This window comes from Varroa jacobsoni, unplaced genomic scaffold (genome assembly GCF_002532875.2).
Source record: "Varroa jacobsoni isolate VJ856 unplaced genomic scaffold, vjacob_1.0 scaffold_393, whole genome shotgun sequence".
Taxonomy (NCBI): Eukaryota; Metazoa; Arthropoda; class Arachnida; order Mesostigmata; family Varroidae; genus Varroa; species Varroa jacobsoni.
This window is the reverse complement of record NW_019213295.1, coordinates 235,306-253,266: the sequence shown is the minus strand read 5'-3', so window position 1 is coordinate 253,266 and position 17,961 is coordinate 235,306. Positions and strand designations below refer to the sequence as shown.

At 43.7% G+C, this 17,961-nt stretch overlaps 1 long non-coding RNA gene across 5 annotated transcripts in view; it reads left to right on the top strand.

The window, feature by feature from the left end:
* The window catches only part of LOC111260043 (uncharacterized), a 90,636-nt gene that overhangs the window by 24,773 nt on the left and 47,902 nt on the right, over window positions 1-17,961 (top strand). For 2 of the 5 annotated variants that reach the window (XR_015310841.1, XR_015310840.1), the window contains exons 1-3: window positions 3,551-5,216; window positions 5,488-5,574; window positions 5,843-5,880. The exons of 1 other annotated variant lie outside the window; for it this stretch is intronic. This is a non-coding gene — a long non-coding RNA (uncharacterized LOC111260043). Of the gene's footprint in view, window positions 1-3,550; window positions 5,217-5,487; window positions 5,575-5,842; window positions 5,881-17,961 lie in introns of those variants that run through there. 2 more of the 5 variants (XR_002680008.2, XR_002680007.2) reach the window with 2 other exon arrangements.

Genomic DNA, 17,961 nt, shown 5'->3' with positions numbered 1-17,961 from the left:
GTTGCACCGCGATAACCTCGACTTCATCTTGCCTTCTTTGTCCTCCGGCCTAGGCTCCAAACGTTCCGTTCCACTTTCCTTCTTGGGTTCTTTTTCTCGGTTGTTCCCGAGAACTCACTCCGAAGTCGGCCTACCTCTTTTTTGCCCTTCGCATGTGTCTCCGATCCCTAAGCGAAATCTTCTCCATTCGCTTCTCGTTTTCAGAACACCCATCAACCGTGTCGGTCCTTGGCCCTGCTGAACCTCCGTGCCAATAGTGGCGACCTGATGGCTTATGGGTTGGGAGAGTTGTAAGGAGAGACTGAGGCCGAGAGGGAATGGTTTTTCGGGTTTTGTGATGGGCCGCCGATGGTTGCCAGGAACAACGAGCACAAACGATGCCGAGTCGTAGCCGCAAAGAAAGAGGTCTCGATGAAATATCGTTCTCCTGATATCAACTCCTTATGATGTTCCATTTTCGGGACATCTGGCTTGGTCATTTTGCCGGAAATGGGGATCCTTTGATGTTCGTTTACATCTTTTTTGTTCAACACCGATATAGAAATAATGATGTTGCGCGGGGTTAGTTTATAATAGTTGTACGTATACAAATACATATTGGCACTAACATGTAGGCCATATAACTCAGGACAGATGGCTGCGCTCAAGTTTCGATTTATCGTATGGTGCTTAATGAAGCACGTTGTAACAAAGTGTGCACGATTTTTGTGCATTATTCATATTATATTTCATAGGAAACAGAGGAAGCGTTAATTAACTATTTATTATCCATCTAACAATGAAACGTATAACTTCACACCATTTTAATACTTGTATGTACAGCAACGCTTCGGATAATGTGAATCTTTATCAGTACACTTGATCATCTATAGTTGAGTCCGGTTTAGTAATTTGGAACAAGATAAATTGAAAAGTAACTGTTCTTTCTGTTGCCATGTGGGCTTCCGTTAAGATTGGCTTTGTGATTTTTTATTTTATCATACATTTATACTAAGCTATCTAATTTGGTATCAACGCTCTTTTCAATTTGGCAGAACAATTTAATTCTGAGATACGACGTCCTGAAAAATGCTAATCTTACGGGATTAAGCAGTATGCACAGGTCAATTGTCTCGGCGACCTGACGACTAAATCACATGAGAAACTTTTTATGTTCAGAATTAAAAAATATATTTACCATGTATGCGTCACTAGGTGGACGCCTAGAACTGATCACGTGTGAAACACGTCTCTTTAGGTATTCTTTTCTGGGATGTCGTTTGAAGTCCGCGGCGGTATACGTGAACTTCTTCATTCGAAATGTTCCGCTTTTCTCTCCTCAGCAGCCAATGAGGCCCAGCATTTACAGCCACACAGCTTAACGCTTATAGCTTCCTTGTGTACAGAATTGTTGATGTTCCATTGGTTGAGGGCACGTCTGGTCCATCCCTGCAGACAACCGCTAGTCCCTCAGTCGCGCAGGCCGTGAGCTCAGGTCGACCTAACCATCGGCAAGACTCGAAATTATGCTGCTTTGGTTTGGTTTGGTCCCAGAGCTTTGACCTTCTGACATCTACTCCCAGGGTTTCCTCTAATTTCTTCCTTATTTTTTTCTCTCTTACTGTGCATATCACGCATGATGGGTGCGCTTCTCCCACTCCGCTCCGCGACCCTGCCGGCGTGCGCCAACCGGATTCCTGCACGTCACTGACTAAGCGACAACGACAGCTGTATTCGCATTTCGTAGCACCCCTGGCGTCAGCTCCAGCACTACCTGCGTCTGCTGCCTGTGCTTCTCTGCTCAGCCTAATGCTCCTTTTCGTTGCATGTTACTGACAGCTCTGTTCTATCGATATCCTTTCGTTTTACCCAACTCAGGATATTCGGATACCACAATCACCACCGAAGGTCCCCTAACATAGAGCTCCCTACTCGAATTCCTTGACAGAGTTTGGCTGTCCGTACGCCTGCTCGTCTCTATGTGCTCTACGTGTATGTGTATGTCTGTGAGATGGTGAAAAAGAGAAACATTGGCATTGACCGTTTGGCCGGGAGCCGCTGGCGACGCCGCTAGTCGGCTAGACGGTTCATGAAATTGAAAATCCAAATCAAACATTGGACCCTTGTTGCAACGGAAACTTCGATGACTGTAGCAACGTTATCGACGGCGGCACGAGCTTCGCCGCCAACTGAATCCGTATTTCCCAGGAGGCTAACGGACAGCAGCAGCTACGGCCAGTGTCAGTCGGTTGGGTCAACGAGGTTCGGTTTGCAGCCGGCTTCTGTCAGGACGAGGACCGGGATCGATCTTGCTAAGACTCCCAATCCGGCAGCGTGCTGGCTGGAGCCCTTTCGATTCAGTAGGCAGAGCATTGACTTGCGTTTCATCACAGGTCGATGGCGCCAAAGAGACGATTGTGTTACTACTGGCATAAAACTGACCTTATTCGAGTGTCCTGTAGGAGCCTTTTCTTCTTGTTTGAACCATCCTTCCTGCGAAAGCTAGACCGGATGTTTATAGCGCAAACGTAGCGAACACTATGTATGTCAACGCACATTTTCCAGAAGATACGTTACTTTATTCTAGCTAGGCAGATTTAAATAATCCCAAAAACCGGATAAAATATTACTGGCTTTAAAAAATCGAAATTTACACAAAATTGAAAAACGACTGTAGCGACTAGTAAATAATGAAAAAGCCCAGGAAAGTAGACATAGCTAGATTGTGGGTTTCCCAAAAATTACAGAGGTCCAACGGTAGATACACCCGCCATTGATCAGAGTGTGCTTTAAGATACTTAGAAAGTTTATATATTTTTTTCTAGTAACGAGGGAAATGCTGTATGGACTTTGAGCGCCTGGGTATTGATATTGGCAATGTGGAATCGAATAAAAAGAGATTATCATCACTCTACGACGGAACCTGGACTACTTGGTAGACCATCTTGTATGCGAAACGTTCAGTGCAATGACCTACATGTTTCCTACAGTTGTTTGCTGTTATATAAACGCATTAAATTTCTGCTCTCAAAAATTGAGTATGTAGATATCAAAACGACCCTATTACCTATTATCGGGTAAGATGTACCGGTATGGGTATCATGGTAAGGTCGGCGTGGGTTACCTTTTTCTTTTTACCAAACATTTTCTCTAATTAATATACTGTTAAAAACCTATTCCATTAGATACTTTAAACTTAGAAGTATCACTCAAAGTGATCTGACTGAGACTAGAATCACGTTCTTTTGACGAAAATTCGCTATGAGCGTTAATATTCATAATTGTGAAACGATTTTTCTTGAGGTGCGGGTCTTCAGTTTTCCTCTACCGTATTCGAATTAATATCCGCTACAGCTACGCAAATAGCCAGCTTCGGAAGATAATTTTATCACGTTTTGTGATATGTTATGCTTCAATCCGTTAAGGGAGAGGCTCACTAGTGGCCCACCCATCCCAAGTTTAATGAAGGTACTTTATGAATTTAAATTAATTTCACTACTCTTATTATTATTGTGCATTGTATTTATATCATATTTTTCCCTAGCTATTTTAAGGTTGCAGCTTACACTTAGTTGCATAAAAACGCGATTGGTGCTGATTAAATTTTGTAGTTTTAGCGCGTAAAAACTATACTCAATAACGCGACGAATATAATCACAAATGATTTGGTTTCAAATATGTTAGCTTTGATCAGCTAGAAATATATTGCTTTAATCACAGCCAGCAAGATCGTCGCTGAAAATGATAAAAGCCTCTCCGTCTCTGTATATCGCCTTTACCGCCCTCTTGCATAGAAAACCCGGACAAATCAAACCTTCTACAAGATCCATACGTGCAGTATTGCCTCGATAAATTTCGCCCGTCGTCGCTAAATAATCGAGTTGATGGTAATTACTGCTGGCGGTCTTAAAACCAAGATCTTCCATTCCTTGCAATGAACGCAGGGAGTACATATTGGACACGACACAGTAGCTTACGCGCGATCTACTACTGATCGCCGCAGGCAGGTGCCGTCACTACCGGCGTTGTCAGACACTCGTGGCTGCTGTTGCTAGCCTCTCGCTGGTAGGTTCGTGGCGCTAGTTTTTTTTTCTCTGATCGTAGTTTCTTTTCATCCCTGTACTTGTATCCCTTTCTTCCTCAACCCCTGTGAGCGTATGTTAACTTTCGATTAGGTGTCTGTTTGCCACCCAGACGCTAGGTCGGTGACGGAATCCTGGCGTCGACTATCACCACAGCTCTACAATGATAGTTCTTGTCGTCATGGGCAGGATAAGGACAGATGAAACGAACAAACGGGCAAGCGGAGGCCGATTAGTCTGCATCGAGTCATAGAAAACGCTAAAAGCTACAAGATGACGTGCTGGACATCCAACAGCGGTGGAAGGAGAAGGAGCAGAAAAAATCGTGACTCTCTTGCTTTTCTACCGCTTCCGTCGTACAGGCATGGGGTTTCGCTAGTTGCGGCTGCAAGCAGTCGGTCACCCAGCCAGTTTGTTCGCCAGATCGTTGCGGAATACAGTATATAGGCGGACGCCAAAGACAACCGGGACAGTTAGCATTATCCACTCATTGCGTGTACGGCGGCAGCCTGTCAGAGCAGCAATTGTAGCGGGAGAAGCAACGGAATTGGTGGCACCATGAGTCAGCACACAGTTTCGTTTCACTCTGATCTGGATGCTCGGAGCTAGTCATATTGCTTAGTGATGCGGACGCGAGAGGAAGCTAACATACGAGGTCGGAGTTAGCAGGCGAAGATTCCCTGATCCACAGCGGCCCATATTGTCCGCCGCATAAGCGTGTAGTCGTGGCCGTATGTTACTCAGCGGGCAGCGGCAGGGTTGCTGGAGCTGAAGCTCAGCCTTCTCAGTAGCAACTCGCACCAGAAACTGACCAAATGGGCAATGCTCTTCTGTTTCCTTAGGTCACGTACCGCGGACCGCACGTCGCGGCTTGGTTCCGTTCGCTATCGCAGCCTGGACAACATTCACAGATGGGGGAAAGCGGAAGAGGCCCTATAGATAGATAGTTCCGAGACATCGACCGTAGTAGTGGTCGTGGGTGGATGTGTTGGTGGTAGCTTGGTAAGCGACATATCGTAAGAAGCGGAGTCTTCTTCGTGTGAGGTTAGAAGCATGATCACGTTGTCGATCACTGCATGGACAAACTGAATAGTGTTAGGTCGGTCATGATGGAGACTGCAAGACCAGAGATTCCCGCATGGCTCTCGACACCAGGTAATCGAAGTTCAGGGCATCAGATATGTATCATGTCAGCGTGGCGAATAGGCGGTTGGCTGCTGCGATAGTTTTTGTCCAGCTTATCATACATGTTAAAAAGAATATAGATACTTCTTTTCGTAGACGACGAAATATTGTATACACGATAACAGGGACTAGCATACAGCGGACTAGCCTAGCGCAGGCGGTGTGAATTATATATTTATACTGACCGAAAGCGTCTATAAGTGGATTAATATCAAGTGTTGATACGAAGATAATCTCTCAGTTTCAGATGAGGATCGAAACTAAAACTGCTCAACGGTGCATCTGTGCTTTATCTATTGAACCAACGAGATAGCTAAGTACGAAAAATGTACGTTACGCGAGTCAGAGATCAAATTCTGGCCAACGGACGAATTTGGTAGAACTGTGATTGTAGGAAGAAATTGATTGCTGCAAATAGAAAGCATCAAACTGATCTGATGAGGAGCTATAATACTGATGCGCGAGCGAATATTCAACCTTTTTGACTCCAACTTTTTGCAAAAGGACACTGTCTTAGTCTGTAATGCTCTTAACTGAATAGTCCAATCGGGACTGTTGGAAGCGTAATAGTAATGAGTTCTAACTTTTCATTTCAGGCATTGGGATAATTGCCATTATGATATGCGGCCTTTTGGTACGTATCAAACACTTTAGAATGCTCGGCTGTCCTATCCGAAAGAGTAATAGAGACATTTCCTTGTTTTTTGAATAGATCAGAACTGTGTTAATATACGATAGTTTGAGAAACCCAGGTCTAGCGAACAAGCCGCATATGAAAACACTTTCACTTTTAGCTAGCAAATGGCTTTATGCGTGCTCAAAGCTGTGTCGTTATGAGCAATTTCACTTTGCAACTTCACTGACTTATTAAAAGCTTTTTTTTTTTTTTCAATTGAGCGCTAGTTAGTTCAATAGTTTAGTATTTTAACTGTTCGAAATTTGAAGCAGAACAGTGTCGTCTTTATATTGCAGCGGACACGCAGAAGAACTTTCTCCCTATCAACCCATCATGTCTATTCATTTCATAAAAAACACACCCTATTTGCTTATTTTTCCCATAGAGTTTTGACCATTCGCAACTGTTCGTCGAACCGTTTTAGCGAGGCCTTAATCCAGTAATGTTTGACAGTTTTTTTTTATGAAACTTTTCGAAATGCTTACCCCGTTGGCCATCGTCCAGACAAATTTCTTTTGAGTGACTGCAAAATACAGTATTCCCAATGGACTTAAAAGTGGCAGAGTCTGAAAAGGATAAGATAGACACAACGTGTGGCTTTTCAGATCCTTCGTTGCTCACTGTATTTCCCTTAGACTTCTACAGAACTTCCCAAAATAATTAAAGCAGTCGTTCAATGCTTAAAACCTAGACTTGGCGTTTATAATAGAAGACATCAATCCAAGCAAATAAAACGTTCCGTAAAAGCGTTCTCAAATCTGATTCGCTCACTTTGAAACCTGTGCTCTGCTAATGAGATTTATAGTATTGGCCATGGATGAACTTTTGTGTAAAACTCTAAATGTCAGGGTGTTAGTCAATTTAGTCAGCATGCTAACGAAGGTAACCGCCTAAAACAAAGTCATCCCTATGCTTTTTATGGTAGCAATCAGAACAGACAAAAAAGACGATTAGTATCAGTACAAATCTAATAACACGGGGCTGACGGAAGATAGAAACAAACAGAATTCGATAATCATTTCGCCGTCGGAGCAGAGCACGCTCCGGAAACCTTCTTTTTACAGTTACGATTCCCATATACATCGTCGTTTTGCTTACCGTGGTCGTTCCTTAACCAAAGAGGAAAAAACAATGCCAGCTTCGCAATTTTCCACTTTTCACCAACGCTCCAAGGCTATACAGTATAATAGACCGCCTGAACGGTTGTATCCGACAGTGTGTTACGGAAAAATGACCCAAAGCCACAGGGTTGCCGACTCCGCGTTTTTACTGTAGTAGTACAACGAAGTTGTTACGATGAAGAAGCACTTCTTTAGTCCGTCCTTCTCTAGTTTCTTCTCCACCGTCTCAACTCGCTACCGCTTGATGACTACTGGTCAGGTCCACCGTGGAAGCGAGTGACAGTGACAATTTCTCATTCCCAATTTCCCGGGCGTTTCACAATGGTACATTGTATTCCTTTATGTCTTCCGCTGCTTCGCAGCAGTGTGTGACCGTGCGATACCCATGCAACCCAATTCTTTTCGCTAGGCCTCTTGACAAGTACGGGGCAGAAAGCATGTCTGGTATGGACGCAGCATGGTGGTCAACGCGCACGTCGCTAAGTCGAATAGTCGTGATGGCTCCACCCAGGAGACCACTTGGGTTAGGAGGAGTGATATGAAGAACTCAATAGCGGCACAACTGGTACACCGAGTACTTCTTGTCGCCGTACGCCGGGGCCATTGCCCTCAAACCCGCTAGTCATCATCCGATTCGGTCACCTGCCACTTGAAGAAATTATTCCCAGTGCTCGTCGTCCTTTTCGTTCTGTTTATTCGTTTTCCGTCGAAGTAGACACGAGAACTCATCGTTCTTGCTTTCGCTATGCCTTCCGTGACTCTCTTTATGCGCTGGTTCGACAAAGGCTATTATGCGGATCTGCTCGCATTTTACTTTGCTGCATCTGAAATTACGTTTCCGTTGATGTTTGTAAAAATAAAAATTCAGTTTACAACGTCAACATTACGCCAGCTTTGCATATGAAATGGGCTCTTTTAGCTCACTCACAACAGCTGAAAAAATTACAGCAACGGGCGGGAGTGTTTCGAAAATTATGATAATTGGTAGTGCTAGTTTCCGTTCAAGGCTAAGTAGACTGGACGCGACTAGGCAAACTGAGACGGAAGTAAAGCACCTGGTGCACGGTTATAGTGAACTTACAGTTTTGACGTGACTAACTTACATATTTGGATTTGCACAGAATATTTGGTATTGACATAGTCAACCTTAGCCTCAAAAGCGTGAAGTAACTAAAAATAATGGATAGATAGAGGCTGATTTGTGAGCAACTTTTACATGACTCGTTACTACATCCTTTATGCGTGTTGTTGTTAGTGACAAAATGAAAAAAAAAAAAAAAAAAAAAGTGTTAACTTGATAGTTAACTGCTCCTAAAAATAATTTCAAATAAAGATATTATTTCTTCCAGCAGCCGAGTGGTAAAGGTAGAACCACCTGGAACCCACTAGCAGAGTCCCCGGTCCCAATAAGTTTGGTACTGATACTAATTTTTTTTACGGATTCATGTACTTTTGCTGCTTTCTCATTTTATTCCGTGTTCCTATCGTTCTATATGATGGCAGGCAGTCCGACCAAGTCTGTCTCTACTGGCATTGATAGCTTGCGTCTCTGCTCTTATGGTCATGGAGAGTTAGCTGTAGAGTGGGAGGTTTTTGTTTTGTATGAACTTTGTGCTTCGGACAGTGTGGCAAGAACAGGCAAGAGGATTTTTTTGGAGACAAACATGGAACCTAACCCAAGGCGGAAGGAAGCCAAAAGGTGTACAACTCGGCCAGAAGAACCTGTTCACTGGTAAGGCCTAGTTATTGACACTTTTTACGTACCGCCAATATCGACCGCCGCCACTCGTTCCACAATCGCCGTTGTGCCCTTCTGGAGCTATAAATACGTGTTCCTGTGGTCAGTACACCCTCGCTTGACTCACTTTTCCCTTCGTGTCATCATTAACGTCCGCTAGTCTTGCCCTTCGGCTATCTCCTTTCTCCTGTTGTTTTTGCAACAACTCTTGTTTACCCCCTTTCTATTCAAGAGAAGTAACTTCTTCCTCTGCCTTTTGAGCACTTCGTGATCCAGAAATGGGCACCGCAGGAGTTGTGAAGTTTTAGAGTGACTTTGCAGTGAGGACGATGACCGATGGGAAGGGAAGAGACTATGCTGGTGGACGGGATGATGTTGTTCTTTTTCATAGCTCGTCTAGTAGTGCCACCGCTTTGCGTGGCTATTATCTATGAGTGTGTATGTGTGTGCACGTAGAGGAAAAGTGCTGTCACTTCGCAGAAGTCCATGAACAGTAGTGGTAGCCCGTTTTATATCTACTAGTAGAGGGACGGTTACAATCGCTGCAGCGATCGGAATAACAACAATGACAACAGTCGGGCCACCAATTGTCTGCAAGTAATGGTCTAGGGACAAAGTCAAGTGACGTTTTTAACTGATAAAGTAAATTCAGTTATAATCTGTCGTCTCGTCCGTTTGGAGATATCTTTACGATATTACAAATGTCGCTTCTGCTTTGATTGGCGTTTTCTTCACTCTCAACATAGCGGTCACAAACGTTCGCGCACAGTGGATGCAGACAAAAAGAAGATATAGAACATGAACTTGTTCGCTGATTTTTAATAATCAAGAACTTGGTGTGAATAAGACGAAATACCAGTACAGAACCAGCAATAATACGCCCATATTAGTGGCCTTCGTTGTGCCACACGCTGGAAGCACGTTTGATAAATATTTCCGCTGAGAAGATTAACACGCTTAGAGGTTGATTGTTCACGCATTCGCGTGTGTACATTATAAAGAACTTGATGAGTCCAATGGATTCCAATACTTTTAAAATATGTATTTTCTATATTACTGTGAAAATGCGCCAAGACAAAGTGTCTCGGTATTTCAACCTCTTGCCAATGTCCGATCAGAGACACTCAACGATAAACTGCACCTTAAAAGGACGTCTCACGATCGTTCTTCTCAGCGTCAGAAGCGCAAGAAAGGCAGTTCTTTGCAGCGTGTTCGAGTCAGCAGCAGCCGCAGTGGACTAAAGCTTTAGAGTCAGAATGTATGGCGTCGGGTGGAAGTCTCTAGCTGGTCGGTCTCGCGTCGTCGCTCAAAGGAATTTTAATTTCTCCCCTTTGCTCTCGGCGTTCGCTTGTCATGAAAAAGAGAGGAGGCAAAGGGGCTTCGTGTCCTGAATGAGAAGGGAGAGGACAAGCACGGTCTTGCCCATGTCCGGAGAGACAGGATCCCCGCCAGGCGGACTAACGGGCACCCGAGACCAGGAACAAGGTAAAATGTAGGGAAATGTCCGGTAGTTGCAGTGGCTTGCCGTTAGAAGGACGGCATCGTGGAAGCTGGCACTCGAGAGCGCCTGGCAAACGCACTTTGGCCGCATCGTATATAAGAGGAAAAAGGGGCAAAACGAAGACGGTGGAACGAAGCATGACGAGAGGAAACGAAAAAACGGAAGAGCGCACGCGGACTTGAACGAATACGGGACTTAAGACGAGCGAGTGAGTATGGCGGGACAAAATTGGAACGACGGCCTCGAATGCCAAGCCGAGGGAACCGGTTGGGTTTCACAGGACTTCTTCAAGATGGCTCCTTTTTCGCTTGTTCTTTTTCTCTCTTGAGAGCTGATATTCAACAACGATATTAACTTGCTTAGCCATCCCCGCCACTCACCTTACTACCAGGTGGCAGATAGCAGGGCATACGCTCCGTCACCCTTTGGAACACATACGCGAACATTCTCATCTGCATAATCTGGACACATATAGGTATGTTCAGATACGTAAAAACTAAAAGGGGCATTACTGATATGGCACTGGGTATCGTTCTCAAAGTGCGGTGCTGCTGGTGAGCGTCATTCAGATCGGGGAGCTGGTATATCACTCCAGTGGGTCGTCAAAATCCTCCAATTTTTCAGCAAAAGAAAAGGATTGGGCAGCCACCAGACGCGAGCCCCCCTCCCCTATTAAGCAGCAAACTGGTTGGCAGTCCGTCCGACTTTGTCTAGCAAATGCTGTCGCCGTTTTTCCTTTTGCGAACCCCCAAAATACCCTCTTTTCAAAAACTAGTAAGCTAGTGGTTCGCACTCGTTTTGCTTTGGTGAAGCGTTTCCGACGGAACTATAAACAAGACGAGCCCCTGAGGTGTTTCGCGCTCTGTTCTCATAGATCGCCGCTGTCGACTTACGAAGTGAAAAGAACAGCTATGCCATCACTCGTTTAAATGCAGGGAGACAGGGGGCTGCTCTGCTCCCTTGCACATCGCGTATAGGGGCCCCGAGAATGTGATGCAAGGTTTTCACATGACGATCTAGGGCGGCACGCAGGGTCTCCACACTTAATGGAATATACCAAGATGCAATCCCTCGCTTTTTTCCAATGTCTCATCAATCGATAGAGATATGCCAATAAAGTGCAGGGACTTACTGCTTTGGTTCTCTGTTATCAACAGGGCCGCCGCTTAAGTGCCGCAACGATGTGTAAATTTAGCTATTCACACCACATCAACTTCGATCGAAAAGCACACATTTGCCTCATACTCTATCATTGTTTGAATCCCTAATACGGATACGCAGTTAATGTACAAACTTCATTATGCCTGCATATAAATATGCTTTTAACGTACATTTTCGCTATTTTACTGCTCTTTGTGTGTAATTCGTGTGAAACAAATTGATTAATTTATGAAGGTTCTGATGCCGTTGTAAAAATAGAAACGTGCCGGGCATGTTTTGCAGGTCTACTCATAGACGCAAAAACATAGTAGGGTGTGTACAGCAAAATAACTAAGGTATTATAATCAGGAAGTTCGCAAAAAGTTTAACAAGCCTTTTGATTGGGGATATCTTATTTAAATGGCGGAAACTAATACAAGAAGTGAAAAATTTTCTTTAGATTTTGTACCAAAAAATGTGTATTTGTTTTTTTGATTAACACGGACATTAGTAATTATATGTATATTTAATAGGTGCTTAGATACACATGTTCGATAAAATCATAACATGTGTATGAATCAGTAGAACAGGTATTTGAATGCGCACAGAAACTAATGATGATCGCCATATATATATATATATATTAAATTGGAATTTGTAGCGGACGAGTTGAACTCTGCCTCTGTCAAATCATCGTACTACTTTCAACGTAGACAGGAACACGTCCATACGATTGCCGTTTGCGATCGAATGGTTCCTGTCTGATCGCTTGCCTCTCGCGGGCCATTGCACTTTCTGACGATCTACACCCTCTTCGCGCCCGTTGGGGACGCGGAAAGCAGACGACAATTACTGCATTACGAACCGATCGTACTCTGTTTGGCAGCTGGTAGGAAAGCTTTCCTGGCTTCACCTTAGCCCTTCCCTAAGCCCGCCTGCCTACCCATCCGTTGAGCAGCTTTTTCCCCAAAACCTGCTTCGAGTCATTGGTGATAATTGCGCCTCAATCGTCCAAATATAAAGACTACTCATGCCCTTTGCAGACATTACTGCAACAATCTAGTGTCGCGCAGCATATGGCCGCAAATAACGGCGTGATGGCATCTCCATGCCCCAGTCTGCATTCTCGACAAACGATGCACATTCTCTAATGAACGAATCAACGCAACCTCTTGTTTAACATCCGTCGCTTCTCCCACCTATACTGCTACCATCCTACAAATACCGGCTACGTAAAAACTAATTGTGTATGTATGATAGCCGACATAACACACATAACCCAGATGCTGCTCCAAATAGTTGGTCGTTATCTACGAAACCGATGGCGCTGTTATGCATCTGCCTCGTTTGTGTCCACCCGCAAATGCCCTGCTTAACAACTGCACGACATCGAACAAAGATTATAAGGTGGACAAACGTTTTGAAAGGCTGGAACAATCTGACCTGGTCCCCAGAACTTTGCAAAAGTGTTGCGTCGTGGTAGCAGTTATAGTAGACACATTGTTTTGTATCAGAGGGCATTATCGTTTGCCCAGATTTATTGCCGAGCGCTTCGTTCAGGGCGACCTATAAACAATGGCTACGCAGGTGTGTAATTTTGGGCTGGGCGGTGCACGTAATGTACTGCACAGTGCTGTCATACAATGAATGGGTGATCTAAAGACGGACTTCAAGCAACTGTCAATGGCGAACGATATAAGATTCTGGTACCTACTAACAGAAGGAAGACCAAGTCTTAATAAGTGTTCTGTTCTGGCTCGTTTTGACCTCCGGCTGTATGCAACTCGACAGCTCGTGATCGTCTGAATAAGACGACGTTGCATCATTGGTAGCAACCAATATGACAACGCAAAACGTCTGCGCTCCGCGTTGGATTCGACAGCCAAAGCTTCCAGTGCATACTCAACTAGCTAAGTAGCTTGCATCTTTGTAGTCCTACGTAGCTTTGCTTAATGACCACCGGTATGCAAATGCAGTCGTAGATGGAGAGAATGCAGCGCCTGTCTATAATGTCAAGGACGGACGAAGACGTTGGTGTTTGAAGCCTTGCCAGTACTATGTTAAAGTCGCATAGAGTAGATGGGATGCCATTAGCTCATCAGTGGCCCAACCAGCCCCGCCAAACCGGCAAATCGACGGCAACGACAGACGACGATTGATTTGCAAGAAAACGAGACCTTGACGCTTCGTCGGTCAGCTACCAGAGAACAGGGGAAAGAATTGTTATATGGACGGAACATTGGGTCTTCATGATATCCCCTCAAAATGACGAACTGCGTATGTTAAAATCGTTTTAGACATTATAGAGTTCGACGTATTTCAGTTGTATCGCTACAGGCTCGGTTCTTAGTTCAACCAGTACTATTACCAAGTTATAATCTGAGTTGAGTTGATATTTAAAAATAATAGTGTACATATTGATAGTCGCTTTTACTGCTTCAAAAGGGTCTACGTTTGGTGCTTTCCTGTTTGCGCTATAAAATACTCTGACCGTTTTGTGCATCGCTAAATCAGCAACTAGCCTTTTTTGTTGCTTGAAATACCTTTCAGCAGTGCTACAACACAATCATGTCTGTTCAGACCTGCCAATTCAGCAGTCAGATACTTGTGGGGTAGATTAAGAAGTTTATAGTGGAGTGACTCGTCGAGAACTTAGACTTCTAATGACAAAACAATAGGTGCCGTAAGTTGAGTTGCCGACCGTTCCACACGCCTATTTTTAACAGGGACAACAGAAATGCTTTTTGATCCGATAAACTTGTACACTATTACGATTTTCCAATCAGCCGTATCGTAAATTATCCTCACTCCGTGCCAGGATCGTTTCTATTGACCAGCTGCACCGTCTGAGTAAATCTAAATCCGTGCTGAGTGTTTGCCATTGGTAAATTTTCGCCACCGGCCCTATTTCAACGACTCGACAACAAACGATAGGTAGGCATGATTTGCTAACTGCCGACAACAAGTCAGGTCAATGTGTTAGTGGTAGTGGTACGTGTGCGGCAATGAGCTCAAAATCACAAATATGCTCAATGAATATTGAAATTACAATGCATTCTGATCACGTGAAACCAAGCCATTTTTTAAACGACCGATGTAATACTTGTACAGGGATCATAGCCTTTAACAGCATCCATATGTAGAGGCTAGATTATGTCCTACAAACGGCCAACTTACAAACGAGCGGTGTGAAAGTTTAAGGGAAAACGACAAGTCGAGGTAGCGGTACATTTGCGCGAAAAAAGTACGCGGTTCTATTACAAGCTATAATTGATGGGCCTGCTTATTATAGGCCGCAGAAGAAAGAACGAATCTGTGTAACTGAGACGCAAAGAAAGGCATGTATAATTTTTAAAAGCCGTGGCTATGAACCAAGTTAGCTTGTCTCAAATGAGACGTCTGCGTATCACGCTTGCTTCATATGTAGTCGAAAAATCGATGCAGAACGCTCTGAATAGAATGATAAACACGAAAAAAGTAGGCAAATATCTCCATTTGAGTGCAGAAGCTCGATGGTCGTTTCATCAAACACTAAAAATAGCCACGTATTATACCATGCAATAGATAGTGAAGATGGATATTGCTTATGGTACTGCTTAAAATGCTACGTCTGTCTTGCAAAACTCTTCTGTTATGGAAAGACGGTTTTGTGCGAAAAGCTAGGTATTGGCAGCATTCTTTTTGATTTCTGGACCGCTTCAGAGTAGCCTATGCATGTATATGGTGCTGCTATATTGGGAGCTGGATGGATGAATGGATGTGTGCCCGGCTGCGCCGCTTTACTGATGGTTTATTCTTGTACTTCTGGAAAACCCCATATCGTCAATTTGGTTCCCAAGATGCCAATTGCCCTCTGTTCAAATATGATGAAGCCACGATATCAGAAAATGAACTGCACCAAGATATATCCTGGGCTCTATAAGTGCTATTGCTGGCAGTATTGTTTGGATCCATAGATAATTATTACCAAGGGAACTTTTTCCGAGAACGTTTTTAAGTGTACTTGTTTCGTGAGAGATTAAATTCTAGCGTGGCCCTATTATATAATGTAATGATCCCCGAATATACATGTATACAAAACATGCATGTCAGTAGAGGTTATACAACAGTAATAGTCGCGCATCATATTAACAAGGCTGTAAATAGCAATGAAAAATGCTAAGGAATAAGTTCATGCGTAAGAATAGTCGGTAATTGTCTCAAAACCGTCTTCAGCTAGTGGCCATGGAGGGCAACCCACAACTATGTACTTTGTTTATAAACATCGCTAGATCAGGTGTGCAAGCCCTATTTTTGTTTGCAACAGCAACACGTCAGTTGACCTGTTCACTCATTTGCTGTAAACATAGCTTTAATTACGTCTATGGACGTTTTATTTTATGCATCATAGCAGAGTAAAATCGTTGTAAACGGTAGATACCAAGCCGCTTCCTACGACCTTGTTTCTGCTGGCCCAGTTTCTTTTGATACGGCTGAACTATCGGCGCCATTCCATGCAGATGCTGCTAGCATTGATAAAGACCACGGCGACGGCATTGATAACGATAACGATTTTGTTGTCATAAGTTCCCTCCAAGTAGAATAAGTGGACGCAGTAGCAGGAATCCGTAAGGAAAACGGAAGTCCTGAGCAAATCGACGTTGTTTGCTTCTCGGTTGCTGCAGGACGCTCTCCTGAGCCTCGCCCACTTACTTACCGCTGCGTTTTTGCACGCTGCGTATATCTGGCCGCTCTGTCTCTGGGAAGCGCCAGCTGTTATTTCTTGCCACTTAGCCCTACTACTGCGAATGTATTTTCTTCCTCACTTTTTTTTCTTTCAGACATAATACACGGAGAACCCCGCGCGCGGGGCTTTCTAGATGCAAGTTTGACGCACACACAAGTTCATAACAGATAAACAGGGCGCCCCTTGCATCGTTCCATCTATTTAGTAACTTAGAGAGAGAAATATACCGTGGCTGTCCATGAGGGCCGACAGGAGGCGCGGCAATGGGGCCAACTAGAGCGGTCTGCGAAATACGAAACTTCTAATCAACCTGTTCGTCTGCCCCTCCGCAGTTCTTCTTCCATCCCTCCTTGGTTTTCACCGTAAAAAAAATGAAGGGTAACTGGCTGGCACCTTGAAGGACAAGCAGACAGACCGAAGGACGAAGACTATATAGTGAATCCTGTAGCTTGCATTCATCATTGTTGGTCTTTATCGTAGTCATTTGTGTAGCCATCCATGGACGACGAGTGGAGAAAGAAACTGGAGACGACTGAGAGCAATTCTCTAAGTTTTGATGATGGATAACGCTAATTGGAGCGATCCTCCATCGTCCTCAAGCTCTCCATAATGGACGCATTATCGCGATATATGCTGCCTAAGTGCCGTACCGCTATCCTTTGCCGTCGAGTGTAAGCGATCGGTGGAGTATATACCTCGATCTACCATCAGACAGCGAAAAAAAAAAGAGGAACGAGCATGTGTAAAGAAAAGAGCGTTGCTTTCACGTTGGTGCTAGTCAGTCATTCGAATGCACGAGTACAGGCATACTGTATGCCAAGCACGTAATTGTTTCTTGTTTCTACCTGGCGTGTGTAAAGTCTGCTAAATTAAAAGTAAGGATGTTTGCCAAGTGAAAGATGGGGATACCCAATCAGGCACGCAAACTGTTCGAGAAAAGGCTGTTTTTGTAGGACCAGAAATAGACGTCGAATTGCATGCGTAAGGAAAGAAATCGCGCTCTTATTAAGACGTGTGCGGTTAAGTCCATAACACAGCTTCTACTATAGTGGACTCCAAATTGTGTCTCCTGTTTACGGTTTGCCTAAGATATTGCCTTGTATGTCCTATCTAGATTTAAAAGTTTTTTTTTTTTGTTAGCAATTTGAGCTTTTCTCCATTTTTTCGTTATTTTTCAGCAACATAAAATTATTTTTAGTTACAATTTTTGTAGCTTCGTGAATGCGAAGAGGTATGATTTTTGGAAATGTCACAATGCAGGTTGTGCTTATTGCTGCTATTATCGCGGATGTTTTACTGTCAGCGATTAATTATCGTACTAGACTGTAATTACTGATAAATGGATTGGATTACGGGGTTCAAGCGTCCTAGTCATTTATTATCCTCTTTGATGACTAGATTGCTACTAAATACTATATAGTTATAGCACTTTCTCCCGAATACAAAAACGGCACAAAATGTGGCTACCTGATTCACTCGAGACAGCGGAAAAAGGTATCGTTAAATGAAAAAAAATTTCCATATAGCGAAAATAATGAAGCTCACAAAATAATTAAGCATTGCGTTGTTTGGATCGCAAAATGTTGAACTATCTTAGGCAAACGTCCTACAATTTGCTGAGTATATACGCATATCGGGACACAAGAAGTGCTCCCGTTTTCTTCAGGTTAGGGTATTTTAAGCCATATCTTTCATAGATAACCTCAGATCGGGCATAACTGATTGAAACTGTATTTGTTAATTAATTGGGACCAACATTCAAGCTTTGATTTTATATCAGATTATTGGAATGATCTCTGATAAGCCGTTGGTT